The 14,050-nt window shown below is 39.2% G+C and overlaps 1 protein-coding gene and 1 pseudogene across 1 annotated transcript in view; both read right to left on the reverse strand.

Annotated features, from left to right (window-relative positions):
• The window catches only part of JAK2 (Janus kinase 2), a 267,922-nt gene that overhangs the window by 141,619 nt on the left and 112,253 nt on the right, over positions 1 to 14,050 (reverse strand). The gene's annotated exons all lie outside the window — the stretch shown is intronic.
• Positions 1 to 14,050, reverse strand: part of LOC125282699 (splicing factor 3B subunit 4-like) — a 74,159-nt pseudogene that overhangs the window by 8,753 nt on the left and 51,356 nt on the right.

Genomic DNA, 14,050 nt, shown 5'->3' on the forward strand with positions numbered 1-14,050 from the left:
AAATATAGTTCTGAAATTAGCTGCCTTATACCATTTTTCTTATGGGAGAAAATGATTTCTTTGGGCAAACACTGGTGACATACAAAGACACAGGATTTTTACTTCCCCGGGGGACCTTGATCAGTTATTTAACCTTTCCAAACTTCTATCTCCTAGTCTCCCCTATAAGAATATTAAGGGTGCTTACCTTTTAGGACTGATTTTAAGTTACAATGAGATAACACATTAAAAACACTCAACAGGGGGCCTGGGTGGCTCAGTCAGTAAAACATTTGCCTTTGGCTCAGGTCATGACCCCAGGGTCCTGGGATTGAGTCCCGCATCAGGCTCCTTGCTCAGCAGAGAGTCTGCTTCTCCCTCTCCCACTCCCCCTGCTTGTGTTCTCTCTCTCACTATCTCTCTCTGTCAAATAAATAAATAAAATCTTAAAAAAAAAGTACTCAATAAATTCCTGATAATAATAATAGATGACATCAGAGTACATACAACACACCAGTCATTCATCAAGGACTTTCACATATTAAATCATTTGAGATGGTTAAATTAAATCTATGAGATGCTTCATTTCATTACCTTCATTTCAAAAAGAAGAAACTGAGGCACAAAATAACTTTACTAGGGTCTTCCTGAAATCCTGCAAAGCCAGGACTGAACCCTAGAAGGCCTGGTTTCAGAGCCTATCACGCGCTACTATCTACTCAATAGGCAATCAAGCAATAAATACTATTTCCTTTATTCTTGTCATCTTATAGCAAAGTCTACTGCATACACATTCCTACTTAAAGAATGCTAAATATGGTGATGGAAGGTGACTCATTAAATTCTAAAGGAATCAGGTAACATTATTTACACATAATGTATAACTAAGGCTTCTACCCGGGGACAGATTCTTGTTTGCTGCAACAGGTCCAGACGCTCCTATGTTGTAGAGCAGTGGTTCTCAAAGTGTGGTCCCTGGATGAGAAGTGTCAGTACTACCTGGGCATTTGTCAGAAACGTAAATACTTGAGCCCAAACTCAAATCTCCTGTATAAAATTCTGGAGGTCAGGCTGAGCCACTTGTGTTTTAACAAGACTTTCAGATGATTCTGATGTATGTAAAAGTTTAAGAACTGCTGTTGTACGGAATCCATGTAATGGATAAAGTGAAAAGAAAAAAACAGCCAATGAGCTTAGACTGACTTTCAGAATAAACAGATGGTACAGAGAAGAGAGGGAGGGGAGAATGATGAAAGATATGTAAGGGCCAAATATAGAACCTGACTTGAGGGATGAACAAAAAGAAGAGATCTTCATTTCATGCCGGTGCAGTATGTGTAGGGAAACAAGAGATGGATGGAGAGAGATAGTTTTAAAATATTTTGCTTTATGTTATAAATTAGATGCACTTTTATGCCCTTAAGAAAACAACTCGATTTTCAAGATGGTGGCCAATTAGGAGGACCCTAGGCTCTTCTTGTCGCACAAATACAACTAGATAACTATCAAATCATCCTAAATACCCCAGAAATCGACCTGAAGACTGACAGAACAAACTCCACAACTAAAGGGAGAGAAGAGGCCACACTGAAGAAGGTAAGAAGTGCAGAGACATGTTTTAGAGAAGAATCAGATCACAATGCAGAGGGGAGGGAGCTATGGTCACAAAAAAGGGCAAGAGGGAGAGAGAGGGAGAAAGAGAGAGAGAAAGAGACAGAGACAGGGAGAGAGAGAGGAGCACACACAGGAATGTACAAGGAGAACATTTCCCCAAAGCCATTGGCTTGGAAAATGCGAGAGCTGAATTTCATGAGTTCTTGCAACCAGTAGGGATTAAAGCCTGAGTTTTAAAGGTCAGTGAGCCTGAGTGGGATAAAGCCCTGAGGGTACTGCTCTGCTCCTGGGAAGAAGGCAGGCAGATAACCCAGGGCAGACAGCTTGGAAACAGCATCTAAAAAATGCCTGGGGCACAGTGTAAGGAAATTATTCGCTCTCAGTCAACCTTGCCTCAGTCCCAGCATGGTAGGCCCCTCCCTGAGAGGACCAACACAAACCCCTGCTCATATCATGTATTAAGACCAGAGAGCTCTAAAGGGCATCAGTTCTGGTGGAGATGGTGTCAGCTCTCATTTCACAAGCAGATCAGAGCACACCTAGTTAAAACTCACCACATTCAGTCCAGGGACCAAACACTGCCCACAGCAGGCAAGGACAGCCTCTGCAAATGACTAGCCTGAAGGATAGAACAGCCAAAACATAACAACAGAGTGCACACAGCACACACCAGAGACACTCCCTGAAGCAACAGTCACTACATGACCTCTTCTTCATAAAGCCAATACTTTCAGGAGCAGGGGATATAACAGCCTTTTCTAACACAGAGAAGAACGCAGAGACTTAGATAAAATGCCAAGATGGAGGAATTCATCCCAAATGAAAGAATAAGATAAGGCCAGATATCTAAGCAAAACAGATATATGTAACATGTCTGAAGGAGAATTTAAAGCAACAGTCATAAGGACACTTGCTGGGCTTGAGAAAAAAATAGAAAACATCAGTGAGAACTTCACCACAGAGACATAAGAGTTAAAAAAGAATCAATCAGAGATGAAGAATGCAATAAACAAGGTTAGTAACAGGCTTCAGGAGCGCCTGGGTGGCTCAGTCAGTTAAGCTCTTGACTTCAGCTCAGGTCATGGTTTCAGGGTCATGGAATCAAATCCTACATTGGGTTTTGCACTCAGTGGAGAGTCTGCTTGAGATTCTCTCTCTCTCTGCCCCTCTCCCCACTCACGTTCTCTCTCTCTAAAATGAATAAAAATCTTTAAAACACACACACACACACACACGTTAAAAAAAAAAAAAAGGGACACTTGGGTGGCTCAGTCAGTTAAGCATCTGCCTTCAGATCAGGTCATGATCCCACGTTCCTGGAATCAAGTCCCGTGTCAGGCTCCCTGCGAGCTTGCTTCTCCCTCTTCCTGCCACTCCCCCTGCTTGTGCTCTCTCTCTCTCTCTGACAAATAAATAAATAAAACCTTAAAAAAAAAAAAAGGAAACAGGGTTGATACAATGAACAGCAAGCTGGAAGAAGCAGAGGAACGAATTAGTGACCTAGAAGAAAAAATAATGGAAAATAATGAAGCCGAAAAAAAGGGACAAAGGAGAATTATGCAACACAAGAATAGACTTAGGGAACTCAGTGATTCCATTGAACATAATAACATTTGTATTATAGGAGTCCCAAAAGGAGAAGAGAGAGAGAAAAACAGGTAGAAAAATTATTTCAAGAAATAATAGCTGAAAGCCTCCCTAATCTGTGGAAGGAAAGAGACATCCAGATCCAGGAAGCAGAGAGAACTCCCATCAAAATCAACAAAATCAGGCCAACACCAAGATATATTGTAATTAAATTTGCAAAATACAGTGATAAAAAAAATCTTAAAAGCAGCAATACAAAAGAAGTCCTTAACTTACATGGGGGAGAACCTATAAGGCAAGCTAGAGATTACTCAACAGAAACATGGCAAGCCAAAGGGAGTGGTATGACATATTCAACGTGCTGAACAGGAAAAAGTTGCAGCCAAGTACTCTAACCAACAAAGCTATCATTCAGAATAAAAGGAGAGATAAAGAGTTTCCCAGAGAAACAAAAACTAAAGAAATTTGTGACCACCAAATCAGCCCTCCAAGAAATATTAAAGGGGACTCTTTCAATGCAAAGGAGAGACCAAAAGTGACAAAAACAAGAAAGGATCAGAGAAAATCTCCAGAAAAAAATGACAAAACAAGTAATAAAATGGCAATAAATACATAGCTATAAATAATTCTTGCAAATGGACTAAACACTCTAATCAAAACATATAGCATGTCAGAATGGAAGAAAGCAACCGAGATCCATCGATATGCTGCCTACAAGAGACTCATTTTAGGGAAGCCTGGGAGACTCCATTGGTTAAGCGTCTGACTGTACATTTTGACTTGGGTCATGATCTAAGGGTTGTGAGATGGAACCTGTGTCAGGCTCCACACTGAGCGTGCAGCCTGCTTAAGATTCTCTCTCTTTCCCTCTGCCCCTCTACCCCCACTCACATGCTGTCTTCCTATCTGTCTCTAAAAAAAAGAAAAAAGAGAGAGAGGGACTTTTTAGACTAAAAGACAATGCAGATTGAAAGTGAAGGAGTGAAGAAACATTTATCATGCAAATGGATGTCAAAAGAAAGCCAGAGTAGCAATACTTATATCAGACAAAATGGACTTTAAACAAAGACTGTACTTCTATCAGACAAAATGGACTTCAAAGACTATAAAAAGAGACAGAGATGGGGATTATAATCATAAGGGGGACTATCCAACAAGAAGAATAGCTACTGTAAATATTTATGCACCAACATGGGAGCACCAAAATGTATAAAATAATTAATAGCTAACATAAAGGAACTAACTGATAATAGCACAATAATAGTGGGGCACTTTAAGACCCCACTCACATCAACAGATCATCTAAACAGAAAATAAACAAGGAAACGATGGCTTTGAATGACAGAGTGGACCAGAGGGATTTAATGGACATATTCAGAACATTCCATTGCAAAACAGCAGAATACATTCTTTTCAAGTGCACATGGAACATTCTCCAGAACAGATCACATATTAAGTCACAAAACAGGCCTCAAAAAATACAAAAAGACTGAAGTCATACCATCCACCTTTTCCGACCACAGTGCTATGAAACTAGAAGTCAACCACAAGAAAAAATTTGGAAAGACCACAAATACATAGACAGATCAACCAAGAACAATGAACAGATCAACCAAGAAATCAAGGAAGAGGGGCGCCTGGGTGGCACAGTCGTTAAGCGTCTGCCTTTGGCTCAGGGCGTGATCCCAGTGTTCTGGGATCGAGCCCCACATCAGGCTCCTCCGCTGGAAGCCTGCTTCTTCCTCTCCCTCTCCGACTCCCCCTGCTTGTGTTCCCTCTCTCGCTGGCTGTCTCTCTCTGTCAAATAAATAAATAAAATCTTAAAAAAAAAAAAAAAAAGAAATCAAGGAAGAAATTTAAAAAGTACAAGGAAACAAATGAAAATGAAAACACAATGGTCCAAAACCTTTGGGATACAGCAAAAGCGAATCCTAAGAGGGAAGTATATAGCAATACAGGCCTACCTCAAGAAGGAAAAATCTCAAATAAACAACCTAATCTTACACCTAAAGGAGCTAGAAAAAGAACAAGAGAAGTCTAAAGCCAGCAGAAGGAAAGAAATAATAAAGGTTAGAGCAGAAATAAGTGATATTGAAACTGAAAGAAAAATAGAACAGAGTAATAAAACCAGGAGCATGTTCTTTGAAGGAATTAATAAAATTGATAACCCCCTGGCTAGACTTATCAAAAAGAAAAGAGAAAGGACCCAAATAAATAAAATCACAAATGAGACTGGAGAAATAACAACCAATGCCACAAAAATACAATTAAAAGAGTATATTATGAAAAACTATATGCCAACAAACTGGACAACCTGGAAGAAATGGATGAATTCCCAGAAACATATAAACTACCAAAACTAAAACAGGAAGAAATAGAAAACTTGAACAGACCAATAACCAGCAAATAAACTGAATCAGTAATCAAAAATCTCCCCACAAATAAAAGTTCAGGGCCAGAGGGCTTCACAAGTGAATTCTATCAAATATTTAAAGAAGAGTTAGTACCTATTCTTCTCAAACTATTCCAAAAAATAGAAAAGGAAGGAAAACTTCCAAATTCATTCTGTGAGGCCAGCATTACCCTGACAAAACCAAAGACCCCACTTAAAAAGAGAACTACTGGCCAATAACCTTAATGATCATGGATGCAATAATTCTCAACAAAATACGTAAACCAAATCCAACAATACATTAAAAGAATCATTCACCACGATCAGGTGGGATTTATTCCTGGGTTGCAAGGGTGGTTCAATATTTGCAAATCCATCAACATAATACACATTAATAAGAGAAAAGAGAGAACCATATGATCATTTCAATGGACTCAGAAAAAGCATGTGATAAAGTACAACATCCATTCATGATAAAAAGCCTCAACAAAGTAGATTTAGAGGGAACATACCTCAATATAATAAAGGCTATCTATGAAAAACCCAAAGCTAATATTCTCAATGGGGAAAAACTGAGAGCTTTTCCTCTACACTCAGGAACAAGCCAGGGATGTCCACTCTCACCACTGTTATTTAACATGGTACTGGAAGCCTTAGCCACAGCAGTTAGACAACAAAAAGAAATAAAAGGTGGGGTGCCAGGGTGGCTCGGTTGATTAAGCAACCAGCTATTGATTTCAGTGCAGGTCATGATCTCAGCTTGTGAGATCAAGCCCCGTGTCAGGGTCCAAAATGGGTGTACAGCCTACTTAAGATTCTCTCTCTTCCTCTTCACCTGCCCCGCCTCCCTCTAAAAGAAAAAAAGAAAGAAAGAAAGAAAGAAAGAAAGAAAGAAAGAAAGAAAGAGGAAATAAAAGGCATCTGAATTGGTAAGGAAGAAATAAAACTTTTACTACTTGCAGATGGCATGAAACTATATATAGAAAACCCAAAAGACTCCACCAAAAAAACTGCCAGAACTGATACACGAATTCAGCATAGTCACAGGATACAAAATCAATGTACAGAAATCTGTTGCATTTCTATACATACACCAATAATAAAGCAGCAGAAAGAGAAATTAAGAAATCAATTCTATTTACAATTACACCAAAAACTATAAGATACCTAGGAATAAACTTAACCAAAAAGGTAAAAGACCTGTACTCTGAAAACTATAAAACACTGAAGAAAAAAATTGAAGATGATGCAAAGAAATGGAAAAACATTCCATGCTCACAGATTGGAAGAACAAATATTGTTAAAATGTCTATACTACCCAAAGCAATCTACACATTTAATGCAATCCCTATCAAACTACCAACAGCAAAAGAACCCACAAAAAACAAAAAACCTACAGCATTTTTCACAGAGCTAGAACAATCCCAAAATTTGTATGGAACCACCAAACACCCTCAACAGCCAAAGCAACTTTGAAAGAGAAAAGCAAAGCTAGAGGCATCACAATTCCAGACTTCTAGTTACATTACAAAGCCGTAGTGATCAAAACAATATGGTACTGGCACAAAAATAGACACAGAGATCAATAGAATAGAATAAAAACCCAGAAATGAACCCACAACTATATGGTCAATTAATTAATCCTTGACAAAGCAGGAAAGAATATCCAATGGAAAAAAGACAGTCTCTTCAACATATGGTGTTGGGAAAACTGGACATCTACATGCAAAAGAATGAAACTCATCCACTTTCTTACACCAAACACAAAAATAAATTGAAAATGGATTAAAGACCTAAATGTGAGGCCTGAAGCCATTAAAATCCTAGCAGAGAACACAGGCAGTAACCTATTTGACATCAGCCATAGTAACTTCCTTCTAGATATGTCTCCTGAGAAAAGGGAAACAAAAGCAAAAATAAACTATTGGAACTACATCAAAATTACAAGCTTCTACACACGAGTGCCTGGGTGGCTCAGTCGGTTAAGCGTCCAGCTCTTGGTTTTAGCTCAGATCATGATCTCAGGGTCGTGAGATTGAGTCCTGCATTGGGCTCTGTGCTCAGCGTGGAGTCTGCTTCTGATTGTCTCTCCCTCTCCCTCTGCCTCTCCCACTCATGCTCTCTCTGTCTCTCTCTAAAACAAATAATAAATAAATCTTAAAAAAAAAAAAAAAACCTTCTACACAGTGAAGGAAACAATCAACAAAACTAAAAGGCAACCTACTGAATAGGAGAAGATAATTGCAAATGACATATTTGATAAAGAATTAGTATCCAAAATATATAAAGAACTTCTAAACTCAACAACCCAAAAATGAATAATCCAACTAAAAAATGGGCAGAAGATAGAGAGAGACATTTTATCAAAGATGACCTCCAGATGGCCAACAGGCACATGAAAAAATGCTCAACATCACTCATCATCAGGGAAAACAAATCAACACTACAATGAGCTATCGCCTCACACCTGTCAGAATGGCTCAAATTAACAACACAAGAAACAACAGGTGCTGGTGAGAATATGGAGAAAGGGGAACTCTCTTGCACTGTGGGTAGGACCGGAAACTGGTACAGACACTCTAGTATGGGGGTTCCTCAAAAAATTAAAAATAGAACTACCCTACAATCTAGCAATTGCACTACTAGGTATTTACCCAAAGAATACACAAATACTAATTCAAAGGGATACATGCACCCCAATGTTTATAGCAGCATTATCTACAATAGCCAAATTATGGAAACATCCAAGTGTCCATCAATTGATGAATGGATAAAGAAGATGTGGTACATTTATGCAATGGAATATTATGCAACCATAAAAAGAATGAACTCTCGCCATTTGCAACAACATGGATGGAGCTAGAGAGTATTATGCTAAGCAAAATAAGTCAGTCAAAGAAAGACAAATGCCATACGATTTTACTCATATGTGGAATTTAAGAAACAAAACAAACAAACAAAGGGGGAAAAATAGAGTGAAAGGAAAACCAAGAAACAGACCCTTAACTATAGAGAACAAACTGAGGGTTACCAGAGGGGAGGTGGGGGGATGGGTTAAATAGATGATGGGGATTAAGAAGGGCACTTTTGTGATGAGCACTGGGTGTTGTATGGAAGTGATAAATCACTATATTGCATACCTGAAACTAATATTACACTGTATATTAACTAATTGAAATTTAAATAAAACCTTACAAAAAATACAACTCCAATTTTTTCTTCAATTATTCTTAGGTATTTAACTTGTGCGTATTTAAACAGTTACTGTATAATGCCTAGATCATACAGAAGTCAGTAACTTCATTAAGGTTATATTAAGTTACAAGGCAATGAACTGAAGTCAAATAACATTGGGTAAACTTAATACAAATAAAACAAATTCTAAAATCACGAAGTGTTGAAGAACCTTACAGATCATAAGGGTCACTGATTAGATACAATCATCAAGTCTAAATACCACATTCTATACGTCACAAAGGTTGCAAAGATGATGCACCCCAAGCAATGCACCTATCTCTTATCTGGTAGGACAGGTGTAGGAAGAGTTCATTGCATAAGAACCCAAAGACTCCCTTGTAGACTGTGAAGGCAGAAATACCTGTCTCATTCCCCAGTGTATATCCGATACCATTCAATGTTTGACACATAGCAGGTGCCAAGAAATATTCATGAAATCAAAATTGCAATGCCTCCCAGCCCCCAGCATTCCACTCCCTACACCAGCCCCTTGATTTGGTTTTCTCCATAGCACTTCTTCCCATTTCACATACAATATAGTTCATTTATTTACTTGTCTGTCTCTTCTCAGGTAGAAGGTGAGATCCACATATGTTATATTCATACTGTATACCTAGCACCTAGGACAGTGCCTGGTACCTCATAGGTACCAATAACTATCTATCGAATGAATGAACTTTTCATTATTTTGCTGCATATTCTATTAGGTAAAGATTACTATGTCTATTTTACAGACAAGAAATGAAATGCAGTGAAGTTAACTGGCCCAAAATGATATAACCACTCAGTATTAAATTTGCTATTTGAAGTTAGCTGTCTCCCCATGAAGGATGTTCTCTTAAAGTAGATGTCATTTGAGCTTAAAAATGGGTAGTACTGGAATTGTTTTCATAACTTACGTGGTTTCTTTTTAACAATTACATTCTGTTCTGCAGCTATAACCTCCACGTTTACAGTATTCTGACCCCTACAATAACAGGGAGGGAACATTCATCAGCCATTTTGCTATAGTTTCTCTGTTTATTTGTCAGTTCACCCTTTAGTGGTTTCTTCAAGAAGGGTTTGGGAGAACCAGCCTCTAAGTAGTACACATTCAAAAATGTTTTTTTGTTTCTTCTCTACTTAAACCAAACAAGTGTGGTTATCATAAATTTCTTGGTTGTGCCTTAGTTCCCTTGAGGACTTTGGAGGTATTTCCCTTCTCTCTTCTAGTGTTGGAAATAGGATAAAAAAATTTTTTCCTAAGCCTGTGACTCACCTTCAGAACTATCAACATTTGCCAATCTTGTTTTTATCTACCTCCCTTTACATTTTTTGCAAGCCCCATATACCATGTAATTTTTTCCTGTAAATATTTTAGTGTACATCTCTAACTATATGTATTTCTAACTAGTAAGCCCTTTTTAAAAACATAACATTCATGCCATTATCATAGCACAAAGAAACCAATAATTCCTTAATATCATGTATTATCTAATTCATATTGAAAAGGTACCTGATTGTCCCAAAGAGGTCTTTTAACAGTTGGTATGCCAACTTCCACTTTAATCAGATAATTCTAGATGTTGTGTTGAGAACAGACTGCCAAAAGTAGAAATGGGGAGACCAATAAGGAGCCTATCACAAAGGCCAGGTGAGAAATGGTTTGGACTGGACCAGAGTGGTAGCCTTGGAAGTAGTGACAAATTACAGCATTCTAAATATGTTCTGAAGTTAGAATCAACAGATTTGCTAATAGATTGGAGCTAGGGTGTAAGAGAAAGAAAGCCACCAAAGATGACTCAAGATTTTGGCATGAGCTACTGTAAGGATGGTTATCTTTAACTGAGATGAAAAAGACTGCGTAAGAAGCAGGTATACAAGTTCAGTTTGGGATATGTTAAGCATGAGAAGCTTATTAGTTACACAAAAGGAGAAGTCAGATAGGGGCTAACTATACTAGACTAAAGTTTAGGAGAGTTGTCTGAACCAAAGATATAAATTTGGTAGTCATAAGCATAGAGATTATATTTAAAGCCATAGGATTAGGTGAAATCACCAAAAGAATGAATGTGGATTTAGATAGAAAAGAGAAGAGGTCCAATGACATAGATCTGGTGTACTCCAATGTTCACAGTTTGCCGACATGACAAGGAAACAGCAAATGGGATTGACAAGGAGGGACCAGTAAAATAGGAGAAAAATCAATATAGTATGGTGATCTGGAAACCGAATGAAGTATTTTAAAGAAAAGTTAATAACAACTACATCAAATATTGCTATATCAAGTAACGTAAGGATGGAGAATTGTCTATTCTATTTAACACTGGAGGTCACTGATGATGACCTTGACAAAAGCAGTTACAGATTAGTGAGGCAAAATCCTTCTCTAATAGATTCAAGAGAGAATGGGCAGAGATACTGAGGATGGCAGATAGAGACAACTATTAGGGGGCATTTTTATTAAAGGAGAAGAGAGAAATGTGGGAAGTACTGAAAGGCGAAGCAAAGCCAAGAGAAGAATGATTTAATTAATTAAACAATTAATCGTGAGAAATAACAGCATGCATGTAATCCAATGAAATGGTTCAGCAGAAAGGTAAATTGTTGGAGTTAATGTAGAGCATGAAATCAGCCATAATACCTGGCTTGCTAAAATGTAACACAGAGGCCTCCGGGGGCAATGGAAGGTTTCAGAGAACGGCGCAGGCCTTTGAAAAATGCTGAGGACTGCGTGACCACTCTGCCATTGGAATGCCGTGGGGAGTTGCTTTCCAGAAGCTTTTTTAGCCCCAACAGCCACCCTGTGATCTAAAGGATGTCTGCATTGTCCCTTAGATCACCATGTTTAGCAGAACTTGTAAAACACGCAGATGAGCATTTTGTATCTTTCCCGTAAACAGATCCTCCTAGTTCCAGTAAGACCCCTTGTCACACATCATGAGCTTGAGAAACAGTGATAAGGATTTGTGATTATCCTGAAGGACCAATAAAAGCAGGAGCAAAGAAGAGCAAAAGGTCTTCGTCTCTGAGCATTGACCCCCTTGCCTTCTCCTCTCTTTCACAGTAAGTCTGGAGTAATCTTTCAACCATCAGTACAGGGATTGCTGGCCATTTCCGGCAACAATTCATGATGAGGGAAGAAGGGAAATTGTTGGATGTGTGTCCTTGAATAGGAAGAGGAACTAGATCTAGATCACAAATGAAACGTTTGGCCTTACGTGGGAGCATAGAGCGTTCATCCAGGATGTGCAAGTTTAGGTCCTATGAGAAGCAGATGCAGGGATAAAATTAGATGTGCAAGAGATTTATTGGGAAGAAACGCTTGTGAAGAATAAAAGAGAAAGGTGGGAAGGTAGGTAAGAAGAGCCTTCAGACCATGATGCGAGTCTGAGACCTGTGAAAGAGAAGAAGAAATAAAAGATTTGGGCAGTTCCCGGAAAGGTTAAAAATGGAGTTATCCTATGGACCAACAATTCCACTCCTAAGAATACACCTGAGAGAAATGGAAGCAAATGTCCTCACAAAAACTTCCATACAAATGTTCACAGCACTATTATTCATAATAGGCAAAAAGTGGAAACAACTCAAGTATCTATCAACTGATGGAGGGATACGTAAAATGTGGTATATCCATTTAATGGAATGTTATTCAGCACTAAAAAGGAAGTAATGATAAATGCTATAATACGGATGGTCTTGAAAACATGCTAAGTGAAAGAAGCCAGTCACAGAACACCACATATTACAAGACTGTGTTTATATGAATTATCCAGGAGGAGCAAATCTATAGAGGCAGAAAGTAAATTCGTGGTTGTCCAAGGCTGTAGGGGATGGGCAGTTTGAACAGTGAAGGCTAAAGGGTGTGTCTCCTTTTTGGATAATGAACATGTTCTAAAATTGACTGTGATGGTAGTTGCATAATTCTGTAACTATAATAGAAACGACAACACTGTAAATAGGTGAAGTGTATGGTATGTGAATTATATCTCCATAAAGCTTTAAAAAATAAAGAAAAAAAAGAGGATTGGGTAGGAAGAGACTCAGACTGCAGTGCTACACAGAAAGTCTTGAATGGGTCAACAGGAAGTGTTTGAGAAGAGATTCCCCGTCAGAGGAATCACATGTGGGGCAAAAACGACATGACTCTAGTACTCTCGCCATTCTCAGTCATTGGCTGGGAGAAGCCCAAGAAGGGCAGTAGAAGTGTGTGGGAAGGAACGCCTGGGTGGCTCGGTGGGTTAAGCATATGCCTTCAGCTCAAGTCATGGTCCTAGGGTCCTGGGATCGAGTCCCACATTGGGCTCCCTGCTCAGCGGGGAGCCTGCTTCTCCCTCTGCCCCCCCCCCACAACAACAACTCGTGCTCTCTTGCCTTCACGCGCTAGGCTGTCAGCCAGCTACACACTTCACAGCAATTTCCCTCGAGCAGGTTCCCTCTGGCATGGCTGCCAGAGAGTAAAGGAAGTCAGGTTATAGGGCTACCATACTGACAGCTGAGTCTTCTATTTACTATTTGATTCTCTTTTTCTTCTATGCATAGGAAATGAGGTCATCAACTGACAGTGAATCTGGGTGGGAGGGGGTGGAGATGTTGGGCTTTGAAGATAAAAATGAAGTCATCTAGAAGAGCAGGAGGTTGAGAGGACCAAGGAAATGTAGTTTGATAACCAGGCGGTGTTAGGGGCCTGCCTGACATCAAGAAATTGAAGTGAGACTCAGAAACGTGGGGTTTTCTCCACCCACATTCAGCTGCACAAGTCAAAGCTCAGGATGGAGAAAGTTCAATTAAAGCAGGGCTGGAGTTTTCCAAGGTGAGTAAGAGGAAGTGAAAACAGGGCAGAGAAGTTGAAGGTGTGTGCAAATAACTGACTATAATAGTCGATCATGGAATTTTAACTGGGTAAGCAAGGAAGTGAAGATATGAGGTAGGTGAGGGCAACAGAAAAGTATTAATGGCTTGTCCAGTAGGGGACTGTTGAAGGATTCTTAGTGTTAGGATCCTTGAAGGAGGGACCTAGATACAGAGGAGGTGGAACTACAGAAGGTAATAGGGTTGCAGGGAAGCTTCTGCTGCCAGCTTGCCTACCCTACTCCTATTCATCCAAACACGTTTTTACCTTTCAAATCAAGGTGTGCCTCATGCTTTGGAGAACTATCTTCTGCTGACGTGGTCTGAGTTCTGCAGCCATGAGGATTCTTCTCTCACACAGCCCTTCCTCAACTTTGTGGTACATGATTATAGGTTATCTCCTAAATTTAT

The sequence above is a fragment of the Ursus arctos genome, unplaced genomic scaffold (assembly GCF_023065955.2).
Source record: "Ursus arctos isolate Adak ecotype North America unplaced genomic scaffold, UrsArc2.0 scaffold_33, whole genome shotgun sequence".
Lineage (NCBI taxonomy): Eukaryota > Metazoa > Chordata > Mammalia > Carnivora > Ursidae > Ursus > Ursus arctos.